Source organism: Heterodontus francisci, chromosome 1, assembly GCF_036365525.1.
Source record: "Heterodontus francisci isolate sHetFra1 chromosome 1, sHetFra1.hap1, whole genome shotgun sequence".
Classification (NCBI taxonomy): domain Eukaryota; kingdom Metazoa; phylum Chordata; class Chondrichthyes; order Heterodontiformes; family Heterodontidae; genus Heterodontus; species Heterodontus francisci.
Window position 1 is genome coordinate 133170074 of NC_090371.1, and position 22228 is coordinate 133192301.

Genomic DNA, 22228 nt, shown 5'->3' on the forward strand with positions numbered 1-22228 from the left:
CCACTCAAGCCCTAAAAAGCAGGCACATCAGTCAGAGAAAAGATGGGGCTGAATTCCTGCACCAATATTGATATTACAACATTGTAAATTGGGCAGCCGGGGCTGACATTGGGGTGCAGTTCAGTTTTCTCAGATCCTCGTCCCTTGTTTCACCATGTAAGAACACCACATCATTCGGATTGGGTGCATAACACAACTACTGACATAGGGGTGGATGTACTATGATACCATGCAAATTAGGAATTGCCTCATTTGGTTCTAACTTTTAACTGGTTAGAATTGCTCCTTTCTCTGGGGTTGGAGTCAAAGAACAAAGAACAGTACAGCACAGGAACAGGCCATTCGGCCCTCCAAGCCTGCGCCGATCTTGATGCCTGCCGAAACTAACACCTTCTGCACTTCCGGGGTCCGTATCCCTCTATTCCCTTCCTATTCATATATTTGTCAAGATGTCTCTTAAACTTCGCTATCGTATCTGCTTCCACAACCTCCCCTGGCAGCAAGTTCCAGGCACTCACCACCCTCTGTGTAAAAGACTTGCCTCGCACATCCCCTCTAAACTTTGCCCCTTTCACCTTAAACCTATGTCCCCTAGTAACTGACTCTTCCACCCTGGGAAAAAGCTTCTGACTATCCACTCTGTCCATGCCGCTCATAACTTTGTAAACCTCTATCATGTCGCCCCTCCACCTCCGTCGTTCCAGTGAAAACAATCCGAGTTTTTCCAACCTCTCCTCATAGCTAAGCCCGCCAGACCAGGCAACATCCTGGTAAACCTCCTCTGAACCCTCTCCAAAGCCTCCACGTCCTTCTGGTAGTGTGGCGACCAGAATTGCACGCAATATTCTAAGTGTGGCCTAACTAAGGTTCTGTACAGCTGCAACATGACTTGCCAATTTTTATACTCTATGCCCCGACCGATGAAGGCAAGCATGCCGTATGCCTTCTTGACTACCTTATCCACCTGCGTTGCCACTTTCAGTGACCTGTGGACCTGTACACCCAGATCTCTCTGCCTGTCAATACTCCTAAGGGTTCTGCCATTTACTGTATACCTCCCATGTGCATTAGACCTTCCAAAATGCATTACGTCACATTTGTCCAGATTAAACTCCATCTGCCATTTCTCCGCCCAAGTCTCCAACCGATCTATATCCTGCTGTATCCTCTGACAATCCTCATCATTATCCGCAACTCCACCAACCTTTGTGTCGTCCGCAAACTTACTAATCAGACCAGCTACATTTTCCTCCAAATCATTTATATATACTACAAACAGCAAAGGTCCCAGCACTGATCCCTGTGGAACACCACTAGTCACATCCCTCCATTCAGAAAAACACCCATCCACTGTTATCCTCTGTCTTCTGTGACTGAGCCAGTTCTGTATCCATCTTGCCAGCTCACCTCTGATCCCGTGTGACTTCACCTTTAGCACCAGTCTGCCATGCAGGACCTTGTCAAAGGCTTTACTAAAATCCATATAGACAACATCCACCGCCCTTCCCTCATCAATCATCCTCGTCACTTCCTCAAAAAACTCTATCAAATTAGTAAGACACGACCTCCCCTTCACAAAACCATGCTGTCTCTCGCTAATAAGTTCGTTTGTTTCCAAATGGGAGTAAATCCTGTCCCGAAGAATCCTCTCTAATAGTTTTCCTACCACAGACATAAGGCTCACCGGCCTATAATTTCCTGGATTATCCTTGCCACCCTTCTTAAACAAAGGAACAACATTGGCTATTCTCCAGTCCTCTGGGACCTCACCTGTAGCCAATGAGGATGCAAAGATTTCTGTCAAGGCCCCAGCAATTTCTTCCCTTGCCTCCTTCAGTATTCTAGGGTAGATCCCATCAGGCCCTGGGGACTTATCTACCTTAATGCTTTGCAAGACACCCAACACCTCCTCCTTTTTGATAATGAGATGACTGAGACTATCTGCACTCCCTTCCCTAGGCTCATCATCCACCAAGTCCTTCTCCTTGGTGAATACTGATACAAAGTACTCATTTAGCACCTCGCCCATTTCCTCTAGCTCCACGCATAGATTCCCATCTCTGTCCTTGAGTGGGCCATCCCTTTCCCTGGTTACCCTCTTGCTCTTCATATATGTATAAAAAGCCTTGGGATTTTCCTTAATCCTGTTTGCCAATGACTTTTTTTGACCCCTTTTAGCCCTCCTCACTCCTTGCTTAAGTTCCTTCCTACTGTCTTTATATTCCTCAAGTGCTTCATCTGTTCCTAGCCTTCCAGCCCTTACAAATGCTTCCTTTTTCTTTTTGACTAGGCTCACAATATCCCGTGTTATCCAAGCTTCCCGAAACTTGCCAAACTTGTCTTTCTTCCTCACAGGAACATGCTGGTCCTGGGATTCTAATCAGCTGACGTTTGAAAGACTCCCACATGTCAGATGTTGATTTACCCTCAAACAGCCGCCCCCGATCTAAATTCTTCAGTTCCTGCCTAATATTGTTATAATTAGCCTTCCCCCAATTTAGCACCTTCACCTGTGGACTACTCTTATCCTTATCCACAAGTACCTTAAAACTTATGGAACAGAGTCCCACTCTGCTTTCAGATTTTGCCTTGCTTACTTGTATTTTCCCAATGATATTTCTTGGATATAGATCAAGAGAATCAAACTATAGTGCACAGCTGGAAGACTCAGTTTACACTGGCATAAGCACCTCATTCCCGGTGAATTTTAAATGTTGGTCATCAGAACATCAACAGAGCAGAGGAGCTTAACTGGAGTGCCTGAGCATTTCATAAACCCATTTTTGAATCACTAGTGTTGGCAGAGTACCAACAAGAGGTGGGCTCACACCTGTTGGTCTCAGTGCACTCAGGAATAAGATAGAAAGATAATAGGATTTTTTTTTTTATTTGTTCATAGGATGTGGGCGTCACTGGCTATGCCAGCATTTATTGCCCATCCCTAATTGCCCTTGAGAAGGAGGTGGTGAGCTGCCTTCTTGAACCGCTGCAGTCCATGTGAGGTAGGTACACCCACAGTGCTGTTAAGAAGGGAGTTCCAGGATTTTGACCCAGCGACATTGAATGAACGGCGATATAGTTCCAAGTCAGGATGGTGTGTGACTTGGATGGGATGTTCCCATGCATCTGCTGCTCTAGTCCTTCGAGGTGGTAGAGGTCGCGGGTTTGGAAGGTGCTGTCTGAGGAGCCTTGGTGCATTGCTGCAGTGCATCTTGTAGATGGTACACACTGCTGCTCCTGTGCGTTGGTGGTGGAGGGAGTGAATGCTTGTGGATGGTGTGCCAATCAAGCAGGCTGCTTTGTCCTGGATGGTGTCGAGCTTCTTGATGGAGAAGCACCCATGCAGGTAAGTGGAGAGTATTCCATCACACTCCTGACTTGTGCCTTGTAGATGGTGGACATGCTTTGGGGAGTCAGGAGGTGAGTTACTCAGCCGCAGGATTCCTAGCCTCTTACCTGCTCTTGTAGCCACGGTATTTATATGGCTACTTCAGTTCAGTTTCTGGTCAATGGTAGCCCCTAGGATGATGATAGTGGGGGATTCAGCGATGGTAATGCTATTGAATATCAAAGGGAGATGGTTAGATTCTCTCTTGTTGGCGATGGTCCCTGCCTGGCACTTGTGTGGCGCAAATGTTACTTTCTTTATATATAGCACTTTCATGAACTCAGAATATCCTATGAAGGATCCGATCCGATGAAGGGTCGCTGACCCGAATCGTTAACTCTGCTTCTCTTTCTACAGATGCTGCCAGACCTGCTGAGCGGTTCCAGCATTTCTTGTTTTTATTTCAGAATATCCTAAATTGATTCACGCCAATGTAGTACTTTTGTAGAGTAGGGAAATTCATTAACCTACTTGAGCCCAAGCAGTAATGACGTAAATGACCAGATAGCATTGGCTGTGTAACGCCTGTTTTTTATTAGGCACTATGAAGCAACCTAATGCTTGAAAATTGATTCCAAGATGTGCATGCAAACTTCCAATGATAGACTGAATTTAGTGAGGCTGTTTGGAGCAGCAATGGAGGCATGGGGGTCCAGGGAATTGTGTCAGATGCAGCCACCTGGAAATCCGACATCGTGACATTGGTTCTGAATTCAGTCAGTGGCTGGAAAGCACCAAGGCGGTGTTGCTGCCCCGATGTGACGGAAGGGTAATTTAAATTGCTGAATGGATGCTTATAATATTTTTGCATGTAATTGAAAGCAATTCAATGGGGGGCTTGGAGGGTCCTCACGTGCCTTCGGATTCCCAGCTGTTGAAAGGCCTCAGTGCCATGACGGGAAGGGAGCCATAACCAGCACTGGATAGAGGAAGAGAGGGGAGCAGAGACCATTGACTATCAGTAAGGGTGGGCACTGTGGGCCATGAGCGAAACAGCCAAACTTGTGACTCTGATTCTAAAGCCGAGCACAATACCACCGAGGTGAAAGTATCTGTGCTGGTGGAAGGTGCAGGATAATCATGTGATGGTGCATCCTCTGACTCCTGATCCTCCTCAGAGGTTGAATACTGTTCCTCTTCTGCTGGATTCTCCTGCGGTCACAGACCGGCACGAGACAACACAAACATGTGTGGGTTAGGCTGTAGAGATCGCGTTATGATATCCATGCGTGATATGGATCTCTAGAAGTGTGCTGCATGTCATTTGAAGACAATCCTCACTCTCTTGTGTGGAGATGCCAGTCTCACCATTTGCCATTGAGCGGCTGCCCTGGGTCCCCACCAACTCCAGTGTCTTCTCCTCAGCTGTTGAGAGAGGCCGGATGTCTGAAATTCCTCTGCCAGTCCACAAGCTCTCCCTGTTGTGATGGGCTGTCTTGTCCTGCAAGTGGAAAAAGGGAGAAAGTCAAACTTAACAGAAAGATCACCATGACAGATCTTCTAGAGGTTGTCACTTGTCCCCTGCTGGGGTATCCTATATAGCTCATCCTCACGTCAGCTATCAGGGGTGATAATGAGGGTGAGCTGTGAAAGAAGGTGGCCTGTGGCCGAGATGCAGCCATGCATCTGTCAGGATGTGGTGATGCCTAACCCTCTTTGCCAGCGGCATTTTTTATTCATGAGACGTTGGCATCGCTGGCAAGGCCAGCAGTTGTTGCTCATCCCTAATTGCCCCTGAGAAGGTAGTGGTGAGCTGCCTCTTGAACCGCTGCAGTCCAAGCAGCAGTCACCTTGGCAGAATGAAGGAGGTCATTGACCCTCTTGTGGCACTGCAGCCATGTTCGAGAGTGAGGGGGGTGGAGGGGCGACCCCATGGCTACTAACCTCCTCAGCAATCTCCATCAATGCTTGCTTGATCGGGCTGGAGGACGTCTTCTTGCCATCACTGGGGAAGAGGACCTCCTGCCTTTCTCTTGCAGCCTGGAGGAGAATCTCCAGGGAGGCATCACTAAACCATGGGGGCACCCTGTGTCTTTCCTCTGCCTTCCTGTGGCATCCTTCTTGGGGGAGTTGGGGGTGGGTGGGTGGTGGTGTCCAGGAGTTACTCCAACACTGGTTTCAGAAAATAAGTATAAATCAGCAATGCAAGCAGGGCTGGCAGGATTTTAAATATGATGCCAGCACCTGCTCCGAAGTCATCTGACGCTGTATCCGGCACCTCAAACCCTGCCCCCGTCGCACGATTGGCCGGGCCCCACACCTCCATTATTATAATTGGCCGCCCACCACTTGACTGCGGTGGGCCAGCCGCACACATGCCAAGCAGCGATGACGCCCAATTCCGGGTCTGCCACCAGGAGCCGCGACATGGGTTCACTAAATTTAGCCCAATAAGTACGCCAGGTGCTATCTTGGTAACAGAATTTCTGTTGGCACACCTAACGAAGGCCGAACAGCCGGATGATGGAAATCAACATGCAATGCTGTTTTGACTTTTGTACTGCCATTTTCGAACTTCTCGCTCCAACCGAACCATGTCTTCACCTAACACAGCTGAACACTACATTAAATGGAATGAAGAACCCCCGTCTACCCACCCCCCACGTCCCTCCCCAGTGCTATTTCAATGGGATTGTGAACTTTTTACAGCTTAGTTCCTGGATTATTTTTCTGGCTGCTTTTGCTATTGTATGTGTTTTTGGAGCTTTCCTATACTTGCCTAAAGTTTGAATCATTTACAGGGAGTAAGCCGGCTGGTGCTGAAATACTCCACTGTTCTTTTAAAAGCTTGTGCTGAAACAAGTTGCTTGCAGACATTGGTGGCCTGGTAAGGGAATTGAGCATGACTGAGAAAGGCATCACAGAGCAAGACAAGCTGCTGGAAGAGGGAGGAGGTGGAGGGGGAGAAGGGCTCTCAGCAAGCAGCCACATCCATCAAGGGTTTTTAGTAAGTATTCTGTTACCTCAAGTTCAGCGAGGACCAATGCATTACATGTCTTCACTTCACAAAAGTGTTTCTGACTGAAATCTGCAACTGCTGCAGTTAAAACTGCAACCTCAAAAGTAGAGCAAGGACAGCATTGCCTGTGGTTGTCAAAGTGATCATGGTTCTGAACATTTACACATCTGGTTGCTTCCAGGATTGCAGGCTTCACCATGGTGCAGCATGTCACTGACTGCATGCACATTGCCTTGCATGCGCCTTTTTTTTATTCATTCAGGGATGTGGGCATCGCTGGCTAGGCCAGCATTTATTGCCCATCCCTAATTGCCCTTGAGAAGGTGGTGGTGAGCTGCCTCATGTGAACTCAGTTATTTTCATGAACTGAAAGGGATTCCACTCCCTCAATGTGCAGCTAGTGTGTAAGCACAGGCAGGGCATCATGCAGCTGAATACCTGCTATCCCAGTAGCAGTCACGAGATTCCTTCATTTTGCAACAGTCCTCTGTGCCAACTATATTTGACCCAGCAAGGCAAGTCAATGACTAGCTACTGGGCAACAATGATTATCCACTCATAACATGGATCATGACTCTGGTCCGGAACCTGCACAAACATGCATTGCAGGCCTACAATGAGAGCCATGCTACCACAATCAGCATTATCGAGCACACCAGTAGTTTCCTCAAACAACATATCCATTGCCAGGACCTCTCTGGAGGATCCCCACAATACTCAGCTGAGTGAGTGTCAAAATATTTGGAAGCATGTGGCACAACCTCACCATTATAAGAGAACACAGTCCTTGCCATTAAATACTGAGCACAAGGAGGAGGAAAAGGTGAAAGTTGCGAATGAGGAAGCACAACAGAAAGAGGAGGAGTACAGAGAGAAAGGGATGCTACAATACAGACACCCCTTTCTGCTCACGCTCGACATTATAAAATAATTAATGAATGATACCAGTAACCTGAACCACACCTCCCCATTCACCAACAGTCCAACATTACTCATCTTTCCTTTATCAATGGCCATCACATCATCCTATTCCCTACAATATAAAAATAAAAAGCACCATAAAATGTACCTTCTAATTAAATTTTCTAAAATCAAGCATTAAATAATGCATTAAAATAAATGTAATTATCTTCATGCAGATACATAATGCCTGTCTTCTATGTGCCTTTGCCTCTTCTAATGCTTCTATGAGGTATTTCCCCAGGGGCTGCAGCAAGGATGGTGGAAGGCTGCTGATTTCAATTGAGAAGATTGCAGACTGGAGGAAATGCTGAAGCAGCTCTGGACCTGGAGGAGGGTCTAGTTTCAGACTGCACCATCTTAGTTGAGATTCAGCAGTCCAGCCTGCCTGACAGATAACAGCAAGGATGCTAGTAGGGTGACAATGATGGAATGCTGTCATCCTGAAAGAGGAAATCAGGATTGTACACCATAAAGCCACTGCCATCGTTCTGGGGCGGTGCCTCAGCAATACTACTGATTTTTTGGAGAAAAGATCGATGGGCCGCTGTGGGTCCTTGGAAGCCCCTTTGAACGGTGGTATCCTGAGTCATGATGGCAGCAGTTTGAGCTTCCACTGCAGTACTCAGAACAGTGAAGCTGTTTGTGCTACAATGGAGTTGTGACATCAGCCATTAGATGCTGCATCACGGTGGGTTCCACAAATGCTGGGAATAATTGGAGCGGCCGTCACTGAGACCATCGCCAGCAGTGTCACCACAGCCATCAAGGATGACGGTATGTTTCCTGCCTAATGTACCTTCTCACATCCCACTTCATCCTCATCCTGCAATCTGTTATGATGTACAAGCTGCAGATGGTGTGACCATGTACTTTAAGCTTTCCACCCCCACTACCCTCACCCCAAACCTCACCTGCGCATTCATGCTTTCAGATACACAAGAATGGCTACCTAGCCAGCCCAGGACCTATTACAGCAAGGATTCACTTTTTGACAAACTCCCAGTACCTATTACAGTCTCATTGCACCTCTCCTTTAACAAGTGCAGACTGCTTTTAAACAGCACTAGCCACTCACAATATCAGGCCCTGTGCTAACCATTGAACAGTGCATGCATGCAGAAACCATTTAAAGCAGCATTTAACATGCTGCCTGCAATGAAATGAACTGTTGTGAATTTATCACATACTGCGATTCCCAAGTCCATTTTGGAGTTAGACAATTGAACCCCCAATATGTTTTAGTTATGTTGCTTGAAGGAAACATCTTGCCCTCTTGGAATAGTGCTGTGATCTTTTACAGCTGTCTGAGATGGCAGATGGGCCCTTGGTCTATCATTTCATCTGTAAGACAGCACTCACTCAGTACTGCACTGAGGTTTCAGCGTGAATTGTATGCTCAAGTCCTGGAGGATCTCATGACCTTCTGACTCAGATCAGAGTTGCACCATTGTGCCCAGGCAGACCACCTTGCTTACTCCAAGCTACATCATTAGTTTTGTGTTGAAGTCTATCCAAAATTGCTTTTCATTGGCATAAAAGCACTATAAGCGCTCTAGAAATGAAAACATAGAAAATATGAACACATGCTGTCATAGTGTGAAGAACTGAGGAGGGATATTCCATTATTGCAGAAACCCAGCAGAGGTCCAGCCAGTAGGTCAACTGTTCCACTCACCACAAGATTACAGTCTTGACCGCGGCCAGGTGCATTTTTTTTGGGGTGAGCTTCCTGGCCTCTGCTGGGATGGGGGTTGGCATGTGAGCAGGAAGTGGGGAATAGAGATTGGTTGCAGGGAGCTTTGGGAGTCGCCTGCAGAAAAATGTAACCAATGGTCACTGTTGCTTGCTAAGAAAAGTTATGTTTTGTTTTCGTGAAACCCCGTAGCCTATGCAATTAATCGGCCTGTCTAGCTGGACTCCAGTATGAACAGGTGTCCCTTGCATTCAGCATTGCTAAGGTTTAATTTATGAGATTTGTTTTCTGTACATACTTAAGCTGTTATATTTTATAGGGTATGATTGGGGAACTGGTGGAGTGGTTGCGAAGAAGGTGCTACTCCATTTTGCTGGAATTATGCCTGGGAACTTGTGTAACTCCAGCCGAAAGACTAGGCTCTGATCTTACTTGTGGAAACTGAGTTCGGATTAATTATGCACCAAATTCGGAGAAACTATCTCCTCGGGTGCAGGAATCAGGAATAAAAGGACACAATCTTAAAATTAGAGCTAGGCCATTCAGGAGGTAATCTGGAAGCACTTTTTCACACAATGGGTAGTAGAAATTTGGAACTCTCACCCCAAAAGGTTGTGGATGCTGAGTCAAGTGGAGGTATCAAGACTGAGATAGATAGGATATGGAGCAAGGGCTGGAAAATGGAGCTGAGGTGCAGATCAGCCATGATCTAATTAAATGGCAGAGAACTATAAGAAATGTAAAATATTTTCTAGACTAATATGCTTCACCCAGTGAGCACCAACAACCAGCTTTAATCATTTAAATTCACAGAAAGTGATTCAAACTGAGGATTGCTTTTCCTATAAAGGTGTGTGACAAAGAGTGAATGTGAATGGAACATTTCCATAATCAGAAGCACGTGAAAACAGAAACACAGAATCTCACAGAATCGGGCAGAAGGAGGCCATTCGGCCCATCGTGTCCACACTGGCTCTCTGAAAGAACAATTCCCTCAGTTTCATTCCGCTGCCTTCTCCCCATAACCCTGCATATTCTTCCTTTTCATATAACTGTCTAATTCCCTTTTGAATGCTTCAATTGAACCTGCCTCCACCACGTTCTCAGGCAGCACATTCCAGACCACTCGCTGCGTGAAACAGTTTTTCCTCATGTCACTTTTGCTTCTCTTATCAAATACTTTAAATCTGTGCCCTCTTGTTCTCGATCCTTTCACAAGTGGGAACAATTTCTCTCTATCAACTCTGTCCAGACCTCTCATGATTTTGAAAAAAATTCCAAACTCCTATACAATTTCCAAGCACTAGACACACATTGTTTAATTATATCAATGTAACAATATCATGTCGAGATTTTAAAATATCAAAGAAAGTCGTACAAACATTCTGTTGTAACACAGTGCTTGAAAGTCAACAGACTGGGAAATGATTGGCTGGGTGCTGTAGCTTTCGTAGGCAGCCGAAACTGGTTAATGTTTATAAATGATGGTCTCCTTTGTTTCATATAATTGACAATACATAATTGGCAGGCATTTGAGGTTAAAGGGGCCTATCTTCTTGAGTGATGATGCAGGAAGTCTGATATTCATAGCTTATCAGTAAGGAACAGCCTAAAACACAATGGTAGCAACAGTATCTGCCATGTCCGAAATATACATAATCCAGTTTGAAAACCAGCTAGTATCTCTGAAATATTAGAGTTTCTACCAGAAGCCTGATACTATTTCACTTTAAGATTTTGTGAGTGGAATGTTGGTAAAAAATAGCACAATTATTGCCAGTGTTAACTTATACTTAAATATTCATGTAAACCTTACAGCCTCAAAATTGTGCTCCATAGGATCCATAGTTTCGGTGCTAAGGGTGTTGTTTTGGTACCAAAATGGCATCCGCACCATGTATGTACACTTTCAATACAACGCACACCAAGCACAATCTTGGGGAGGGTATTAGTGTGAGCGTTAGGAATGTGCACTGGAAGGATGCAGAATAGGCAGATCATGACAACAGTCAGTGTATAACACTGATTTGACACTGGCATTGCCATTTTTGAACTCATCACTCCAGCTAATGCCCTCTCTTCAATACACACAGCTGAAAATGTGTTCAGCAGCAGGAAAGACCCTCCACCAGTGCTAGTTAAAGGGACCATCAACCTCTCTTCAGTTAGTTGCAAAATGGAGGCCAAGCTGCTCATAGAAGGAGAATGAGGAGGGGAAGAAGGACTCTCAGCAGGAGGCCTTATCCACTTAGGATCTTCCGGGACCACTTCTCTTACCTCAATCTAAGTAAGAAGCAGTGTGTCTGTTATCTGTGTTTTACAAAGGAAGTGCTCACAGACCTCTGCCACCTTTTGCAATCAGACCTGCAAGGACAGCACTGCCAGGAGCTGTGAAAGTGACTGTGGCCCTGAATTTCTTCAGATTGGGAACCTTGCAGGCTGGAGCAGGCAACAACTGTAATATCTCCTAGTTCGCCATCCACTGATGCATCAGCGATATGATAGATGCTCTTTATGCCAGGAGAGGGGAGTTTGCTGTGTTCTCTCTGGCCCAAGAGAAGCAAGCGGAATATGTATGTGGCTTTGCCAGGATAGTGGGCTTCCCCATGCTGCAAGATGTCATCAACAAGTGGCTTTGTGGGTATTGCATCTAAATACAGAGACTGACTGTGAAGTTGATGTGCGACCATGCTCAGCCATCATGCTGTTGAATGCCCATTATCCTGGCAGCAGTTATGATGCTTCTATTCTGCACCAGTCCGCTGTGCCCTCTGTATTTGAGCCACCATGTCAAACCAGAGAGTGGTTGCTGGGCATTAAGGGCTATTTGCTTAACACCTGGCTCATGACTCCCCACCGCAACCCAACCACATGTGGCCAACATGCATATAATCAGAGCAACGCTGCCACACGAAACATCATAGAGCAGACCAGTGGGGTGGTGAATCAATGTTTCTGTTGCTTGGACCATTCTGGAGGAGCTCTCCAGTACTTGCTGAAAAGTGTGTCCCTCTTCATGGTGGTCTGCTGTATCCTCCACAAGCTCACCATCATGAGGGCACAGTCATTGCTACTGGGGATGTGGCAAGCAGTTCCAGAGAAGGAACAGGAGGAAGGGAGGAGTGTACCTGATCGCCTCATTTGACGACTGTTCCATGGAACACAGCCCCACTTCCCCATTGTACAATGGCCACACACCTTACTATCCCTCTCTTACAGACCACCAAGGTTTCCTCGGCGACATTACTGAAACTAAATTAACATTTCAAACTAACTTTACCCAACAAACCGACAAATATTCCATTCAAAAATCAACTGAACACCTTATGCATTCCTTAGTTCCTGTCTTGCAAGCACCTTTTTCTATCCTAGTGCTCCAACACAGTGCTATCAGGATGTCCTTGAGGAGCTCTGGGCCTTGAAGGCCTAGCTTTGGACTGCACCACCTCAGCATGGGTGGCAGCAGTCTAGGATGGTTGGCTGAGAGGGGACAGCAAGGGCACTGGTGGGGTAGCAGTGGTGGGAGTGCAAATGCTCTCATCCTGAAAGGACAGTCAGTTCACGCTCCACAGAGGGACTGCCACTCCCCTGGGGCTGGACAAGTGAGGGCCCTGCAAGCCCCTTTGAACACAGGTATCCGCAGCCATAATGGCAGCAGCCTGAGCCTGCATGTCAATAAGCAGAGCTCTCATTACCTCAGTCTGAGCTTCCACTGCAGCACTCAGACATTGGTGGCTTCTGCCTGTACTGCAATTGAAGCTGAGACATCAGCCATCAGATAGTGCATCACAGTTGGATCTGCAAGGGTTTCATGGAGTTGGCCACCACTTCCATGCTGGAAAGGATGGGATGTACTCTCCGCACTCTGTTCTGTGCAAGTTGGATCCGAACTTTATGTTCCTTGTCAGTGACAACAGGCTCTCTGGAAGACCTGCCAATGCACCAAGCATTTCTGTGCATGCCAATCAGCTTTTTTCTATATGCCATTCCATCGAAGTCCTCAGCAGCAGCACGCATCCCTGACCTCCTCCTCTGGTGAGGGGAACCCATGCAATCCTTTCCCCCATGGCCTGGCAGCTGCTTATGCCCAGTGTCTCATCATGTGCAGACCCCACCTCTGTACTACTCTCTAAAGTATGTGCAGTGCCACTATCTGCGCTGGTGGCTATGAGCGTCAGACCATGTGACCTTTCATCATTGTCAGGCTGCTCGCCCTCAAGGCCTTCAGTCTCAGACACCACTGGCTGACCAGATGGCCTTTTTTGGGTACCTGAAACCATGAATGCACAAGGGGAGGATTGGAGTGAGAGAAGGGGTGAGGAATCAAGTGGTGCAGGGTTAGATCATCTGCAGATTGTACATCATAAAAGTGTGAAATGGGATTTGAAAAGGTGCATAAGGCAGGAACATACCATCATACTCGGTGACTTCAACGACGACGCTGACTACGGCCTTGGAGACAGCCGTACCAATGATTTCCAGCACTAGCTCCTCCATGAAAGTCAGTACATGCAGCTGCACCTGCCCCTGTTGCTGTCTATTATGGGCCATCTTGTCCTGCCAAAGAGAGGAAAGTGTGTCAGTAAGTGTGGTGATGTGCCTGCCACAGCTGAATACATGACAATGTATGCAAGCTGTTAGATGTGAATCTGCAGCTTCCAACAATGCTAAGTGTGTGAGGGTGAGGTGAAGCATATGAACATGAGGTCTGCGTCCAGTTTAATAAATACTGTTGTTCGATGAGTAACATGGATGTGATGAATGGAGCAGGGTTTGAGGCTAGTGGTGCAGATGGAAGGATATGGCATTTGAAGTTGCATTCACTGACCCTGACCACATGTGTGAGGTCATTAAACCTCTTGCGATATTGCATTCAAGTCCTTGGCATCACACTGCTCCCATTGCCTTCTGAGCACTAGTTTGGAGGGCCTCCTGGCCCCCTGAGGGAAGTTGCTCTAGTTGAGTCCCTGCACCAATGAGGCCAGTGCAGCATCTGAGAAGCTGGAGACATGGCCTCTGGGCTGCAGCACCATTCCTGATGCTTCCTAACATTTTTGAAATCTTGTCCAAGCAGTTTCAGCCCCTGATGCAGCCAGAATGCACCTTGCCTTGAAGAGATCCAGCTTAGCTTTAAGCGTGCTGCCTGCATCACTTTGATCAGGCATAGGGTAATTGTACATTGTGATCCCTGCGCCCAATTTTAGGGGCTATCTAATTTACCCCCATTTTGGCTTAATCAACTTTGGGTAATTTAATGAAGTATTTGACATGTGTGTTTTTAGATATGTTTTTAAAGTTATTTCATTCGTATGTACAGAGGTGTAAATATTTGGTTCCTCCAACCAATTTACTTTAGCTCTTCCCTCATCTTCTGATGAACAAAGCAGGTGCCAAGTCATCTATGCTAAGGATTATTGAGCAGCCGCTGTGGCCACCAACAAAAGGTACATTTACCTTCCTTTGGAGTCAGGAGAAGCTGGAGTTCTCCCCAAAGTCCAGTCATCACTGTCGCAGGATCCATTTGCCCATTGACAATGAGACAAGCAGCAATGCACAAACTGCCTGTGGACATTTGTGATAAGTAAAAAGAAAGACTTGCATTTATATAGCACTTTTCATGACCATTGTACATCCTAAAGGACTTTACAGCCAAGGAAGCTGTTGGAGTGTAATCACTGTTGTAATGTGGGAAATGCAGCAGTTAAATTGTGCACAGCAAGCTCCCACAAACAGAAAAGTGATAACAACCAGATAATTTGTTTTTGTGATTTTTATTGAGAGATAAATATTGGCCTGGACACCATGGATAATTTCCCTTTTCTTCTTTGAAATAGTGTCATGGGATCTTTTACATTTACCTGAAAGGGCAGATGGGGCCTCAGTTTAACATCTCATCCAAAAGGCAGCACCTTTGACAGTGTAGCACCCCCTCAGCACTGGACTGGTGTATCAGCCTAAAGGGTTGTGCTCAAGCTCTGGAGTGGGAACTGAATTTACAACCATAGCTTAAAGATGAGAGTACAACTAACTGAGCTAAGTACATATGTACACAGCCCTGAATTGCAGATACAAAGTGCTTTGCTCTGGCTGCAAGCAACAGTTTCCAGGAAATAAATCTTCCATTCCAGGAGAATCCTGGACACCCAAGGAGGGTTGACATTTCTTTTGTACACATATCCATACCTCAGAATTCTCAACTGCTATTTTTTGCAATAAACTTTTCAGAACTTTCACCGAAAAGGAACTTCAAAACTTCTGTTTCAATTCTTGTAGATCAACTCTAGTGCATATCCTCTGTAAACATGTTTTTGGTTTCAATTTTGCAGGCTTTCCATTGTTCCTTTTTGATTTACCATTTGCTGGATTGTTGTGGAGCTTCCACTGTCCATTTTATTTTGGTTTTCACATATTACGAAACACCATATTCAAAAGGTTTGTATGGATCCTTGGTTATATTAAGGATGTGAAGTGTGAAAATACATTTTCCCTAATCTAATCTTTAATTATTTTGTTCCCCCAAAACCCCTTGGATTGTTAAAATGAATAGATGCTAATGACAGTGACTAGTTGAGGCAGAGTGATCAACATTACCAGATTTTTAGCTGGTTGCTGCAGGATCTACACTTCAATGCTCCACAGCACCAGAGGGTTGCTGAAGTCGAGATGATAGTGTTTTTTTTAAATTTAGAAATACAGCACTGAAACAGGCCCTTCGGCCCACCGAGTCTGAACCGACCATCAACCACCCATTTATATTAATCCTACATTAATCCCATATTCCCTACCACATCCCCACCTTCTCTCAATTCCCCTACCACCTACCTATACTAGGGACAATTTATAATGGCCAATTTACCTATCACCTGCAAGTCTTTGGCTGTGGGAGGAAACCGGAGCACCCGGCGAAAACCCATGCAGTCACAGGAAGAACTTGCAAACTCCGCACAGGCAGTATCCAGAATCGAACCCGGGTCGCTGGAGCTGTGAGGTTGCAGTGCTAACCACTGTGTCACTTGTTGTTTCTTTCGGTCAAGTTTTTAGCCTACTGGCATTCAAATTTCAACACTTGCTGAACTAGTGAAAACCTTCATGTTTCACAAACTTTTCTGTAAAATTCTGGCTTCACCACAAGCCTACAGCGTAAAACCGAGACACGGACACTACACTGGGTTGAACCAGGAATATGAAATACTAGGTCGCTACCTGCAGTGCCCTGGAGAGCAGTCTGGGAGGGTTTGCAGTCCTACCTCCCTCCTTCCTTTCCAACCTGCCCAGGCAGAATTTTTTTTCTCCCCTTCTCCCAAAACAGTTTTAGCTGCTTTGAGTCTAATGCAAGCTTCTAGACCATTACTCCAGCAGACCAAAAAGTGAAGCACTAATTTCAAGCATTCTATCCGTATGGACTTCATTGCCCTGATCCATTAAAAAAGCTGCTTTTTTCCTTGTGTCATTTTTAGAAAGTTTTTCTTACTCTACAACTGGATAAAATATTCCAATGAATTAGCAATTTAAGCTGCTTAATAAATGTGAAGGAAGCATTATTACTGGTGCTGTGTGATTGGCCTTTTCTTTCATTCTCACCAGCAGACTTGGGTTTGCTGGAAATTTTGGCAGCAAATTGTTGCACATAGGCGACCTCGATTTGGGGTCACTATATCATACAATATAAAGAAATTGACCCTTTATAGGTGAAAGCATGTCCCTAAAAGCCATAATTTTATCAGTTATAGATCTCACTCAATGGGCTAAATTTTAAATACGGGAAACAATTCAAGTAGCATTTTCACCAGAAAGGAAGGGGAAAAAAAGGAAAAGACTTGTATTTATATAGTGCCTTTCATGAGCTCAGGCTATCCCAACGCACTTTACAGACAATGAATTACTTTTTTGGCGTATAGTCACAGCTGCAATGTAGAAACAGGGTTACGAGCGTACGAACTAGGAGCAGGAGTAGGCTATTCGGCCCCTCGAGCCTGCTCCACTATTCTTTAAGATCTTGGTTGATCTGTTTGTGGACTCAACTCCACTTTCCTGCCTAACCCTGATACCCTTTGACTCCCTTGTTTGTCAAGAATCTGTCTTTCTCTGCCTGGTAAACATTCAATGACCCTGCCTCCACCTCTCTCCAGGGAAGAGAGTTTCACATCCTCTTGATCCTCTGACAGAAACAAGTTTTCCTAATCTCTGTCTTAAATGGGAAAACCCTCATTTTTAAACTGTGCCCCCTAGTTTTAGTTTCTCCCACAAGAGGAAACATTCAATCTGTCAAGTCCCCTCAGGATCTTGTATATTTCAAGTGAACATTCTCTGACCTGTTTCCAATCTAATTATATCCTTTCTTACGTTAGGAGACCAAAACTGTACACAATACTCTAAATGTGGTCTCACCAATGCCCTATGCAACTGCAACAGAACATCTCTACTTTTATATTCCATTCCCCATGCAATAAATGACAACATTACATTTGTCTTCTTAATCACTTGCTGTACTTGCATACTAACGTTTTGTGTTTTGTGTACTATGACATCCTGATCCTTCTGCATCTCAGAGTTCTGTAGTCTCTCTCCATTTAAATAATATGTTGCTTTTCTATTCTTCAGGCCAAAGTGGACAAGTTCACATTTTCCCACATTATATTCCATCTGCCAAATCTTTACCCACTCACTTAACCTATCTATATCATTTTGCAGACTCCTCATGTCCTCTCCACAACTTACTCTCCCACCTATCTTTGTGTCATCAGCAAATTTAGCAACCATACATTCTGTCCCTCCATCCGACTCATTGATATGGATTGCAAATTGTTGAGGCCCCAACACTTATCCCTGTAGCACTCTAGTAGTTACAGCTTACCAACCTGAAAATGACCTATTTATGCCCACTCTCTTTTTTCTGTTAGCTAACCAATTCTCAATCCATACTAATATGTTACCCACTATACCATGGGCTCTTATTTTCTTTAGTAACCTTTGATGTGGCACCTTGTCAAATGCCTTTTTGGAAATCTAAGTACACCACATCCACAGGTTCCCCTTTATCCACATTGCTTGTTACTTCCTCAAAGAATTCTAATAAATTAGTCAAACATGATTTCCCTTTCACAAAACCGTGTTGACTCTATCTGATACCATTATGATTTTCTAAATGACCTGATATAACCTCCTTAATAACCAACCAGAGAATAGGCCATCCTAGACTGGGTATTGTGTAATGAGAGAGGAATAATTGACAATCTAGTGGTGCAAGACCCCTTGGGGATGAGTGACCATAATATGATAGAATTCTTCATCAAGATGGAGAGTGACGTAGTTGATTCTGAGACGAGGGTTCTGAATCTTAGTAAAGGAAACTACGAAGGTATGAGACGCGAGTTGGCCATGACGAATTGGGAAATGTTACTTAAAGGGATGACGGTGGATAGGCAATGGTAAACATTTAAAGAGCACATGGATGAACTGCAACAATTGTTTATCCCTGCCTGACGCAAAAGTAAAACGGAAAAGGTAGCCAAACCATGGTTTACAAGGGAAATTAGAGATAGCATTAGATCCAAGGAAAGAGGCATGTACATCTGCCACAAAAAACAACAGGCCTGAGGATTGGGAGCAGTTTACAATTCAGGAAAGGAGGACCAAAGGATTGATTAAGAAGTGGAAAATAGAGTATGACAGCAAACTTGCGGGGAACATAAAAACTGACTGTAAAAGTTTCTATAGGTATGTGAAGAGAAAAAGATTGGTGAAGACAAATGTAGGTGCCTTACAGTCAAAAACAGGGAAATTATGGGGAACAAAGAAATGGCTGACCAACTAAATGCATACTTTGGTTCTGTCTTCACAAAGGAGGACACAAATATCATACCAGAAATGTTGGGGAACACAGGGCTTAGTGAGAGAGAGGAACTGAAGGGAATCAGTATTAGTAGAGAAATGATGTTGGGGAAATTGATGGGATTGAAGGCCGATAAATCCCCAGGGCCTGATGGTATGCATCCCAGAGTAGTTAAGGAAGTGGCCCTAGAAATAGTGGATGCATTGGTGGTCATCTTCCAAGATTCTATAGACTCTGGAACCGTTCCTACAGATTGGAGGGTAGCTAATGTAACCCCACTATTTAAAAAGGGAGGTAGAGAGAAAGCAGGGAATTATAGACCAGTCAGCCAGATGTCGGTAGTGGGGGAAATTCTAGAATTCATTATCAAAGATTTTATAGCAGAGCACTTAGAGAACAGTGGTAGAATCGGGCAGAGTCAGCATGGATTTACGAAAGGGAAATCATGCTTGACAAATCTACCAGATTTCTTTGAGGATGTAACTGGTAGAGTTGATGAGGGGGAGCCAGTGGATGTGGTTTATTTGGACTTTCAGAAGGCTTTCGATAAAATCCCACATAAGAGATTAGCATGTAAAATTAAAGCGCATGGGATTGGGGGTAGTGTATTGCGATGGATAGAAAATTGGTTGGCAGACAGGAAACAAAGAGTAGGGATAAATGGGTCTTTTTCCCAATGGCAGGCAGTGACTCATGGGTACCGCAGGGATCGGTGCTAGGACCCCAGCTATTCACAAGATATATGAATGATTTTTATGTAATATCTCCAAATTTGCAGATGACACAAAAGTGGGTGGGAGGGTGAATTGTGAGGAGGATGCAAAGAGGCTTCAGGGTGATTTGGACAAGTTGAGTGAGTGGGCAAATGCATGGCAGATGCAGTATAATGTGGATAAATGTGAGGTTATCCATTTTGGTAGCAAAAACAGGAAGGCAGATTATTATCTGAATGGCTATAAATTGAGAGAGGGGAATAGGCAGCGAGACCTGGGTGTTCTCGTACACCAGTCGCTGAAGGTAAGCATGCAGGTGCAACAGGTGGTAAAAAAGGCAAATGGTATGTTGGCCTTCATAGCGAGAGGATTCGAGTACAGGAGCAGGGATGTGTTGCTGAAATTATACAGGGCCTTGATGAGGCCACACCTGGAATATTGTGTGTAGTTGTGGTCTCCTTATTTGAGGAAAGATGTTCTTGCTATAGAGGGAGTGCAGCGAAGGTTTCCCAGACTGATTCCTGGGATGGCGGGACTGACGTATGAGGAGAGATTGAGTCGGTTAGGATTATATTCACTGGAGTTCAGAAGAGTGAGGGGGGAAATCTCATAGAAACCTATAAAATTCTAACAGGACTTGAAAGGGTAGATGCAGGAAGGATATTCCCGATGGTGGGGGAGTCTAGAACCAGGGGTCATAGTCTAAGGAATAGGGGTAAACCTTTCAGGACTGAGATGAGGAGAAATTTCTTCACCCAGAGAGTGGTGAATCTGTGGAATTCGCTACCACAGAAAGCAGTTCAGGCCAAAAACATTGTTTGTTTTCAAGAAGGAGTTAGATACAGCTCTTGGGGCGAAAGGGATCAAAGGGTATGGGAGAAAGCGGGAACAGGTTACTGAGTTGGATGATCAGCCATGATCATAATGAATGGCAGAGCAGGCTCGAAGGGCCGAATGACCTACTCCTACTCCTATTTTCTATGTTTCTATGTTAATAAGAGATTCCAGCATTTTCCCTAATTTCCCTATGGTTGATTCCCGATCAGGTACTCCTGGTGAGGAACACTGCTTGCATGAAGCGCTGACCAGGAACTCATGGGCCTGCAGCCTCTGACTTTCTGTCCATTAATTTAATTGGATGGAAAATCACAGACTGTGGGTCTGCAATATTCCGAGTGCTTCCCGGCTGCAAGTGCTGCTCCTGGCCAGAAAAGCCCGATAAGGGAATAAGCAATGTTATTTTATATCTGTTGGCAGCAAGATATAGTTAATGCTACACTTAAAAGTTTTGCTTGTTTTCCCTCTCTAACCATTGAATCGATAATGAACTACCACTGGAGTTATGAGAGACCTACCAGTCTAGAGAGTACGCTGTCCAGAGAGGAGCGACCTACATCTTTATTTTCTCCTCTTCATTTGCCAAGCTCAGTACAACAGCATCAGTGATGCCTCTTAAGAGTCTGTCAACCTTTTTCAATTTTTTTGGGGGGGAAAGACAGCATCGGATGCAATAAAATACATCTGTTTGCGAATGTTAAGGTGGAACCTGGAGCTAAACTACCTTGCTTACATAGGTAAACTCTTTCAATGCAGACCTGGATCAGGTAGAGTCATTTAGAATCCTTTAGCAACTGTGAACACTAAAAGTTAAAATGTAGGCTTTCAGAAATGCAGTTTCTCCTAATTAAATCAGGAAATTACTCAAGCAATGATTTTATATGCTCATATAGAACTATCCAAACTTAGGGATGTTGACATGTATATACATAATTTACTGCTGATTTTGTGGGAAGAAAATATCATAGAGCCTTAAAATAAAAACAAGCAGGACATTAGGAAGTATTGCCAGAACAATAGAGTACAAGGGGAACATTTCCTCTATTAGTGTTTGGGTGTAAATATTTGCTTTGTAGTTGCGCAGTAAGGATTATGTGCACATAACTGGGCCTATCTTTCCCTGCCATTCATTTAAATACATTAATTTAAATGGATGGAGAATCAGATGGGCTCAGTTACAGTGATATCACTGTCCCCACATATTCAATTAGTGTAATGTCGCCCATCTCCAACTCTGCCTCACTGCCTCAGCCCATTTGCTGCTAAAGCCTACATCATATTTTTCTTACCTCCAGACTCAACTGTTCAAATGTTTATGTGGTTGGTCTCTCACCTTCCACTTTCCGTAAATCTGAACTCATTCAAAACTCTACTGCTTGCATCCTAACTCGTACCAAGTCCCATTAACTTATCACCCCTGTGCCCGCTAAACTATATTGGTTCCTGATTTACCAACGACTGATTTTTAAACTTCACATTCAAATCCTTCCATGGCCATATCCCTCCCTACATCTCTAACCTCCTCCAAATCTACAGCCCTCTGAGAATTTTGTATTCCTCGAACTCTGGCCTCTTGTGCATCCCTCACTTCCTTCACCCCTTATTGGAGCCTGCTCCTTCAGAGATCCAGACAATAAGCTCTGGAATTCCCTCTCCAAACCTCTCTGCTTCTCAACCTTCTCTTAATTCCTTTAAGACCCTCCTTAAAACCTACCTTTTTGATCAGGTGTTTGGTCACCTGTCTAATGCTTCCTTCTTTGGCTTTGTTGTCAATATTTGTTTGATTACACTGCTATGAAGTGTCATGGGGTGTTTCAATTCATCCAAGGGTCTGTATAAATGC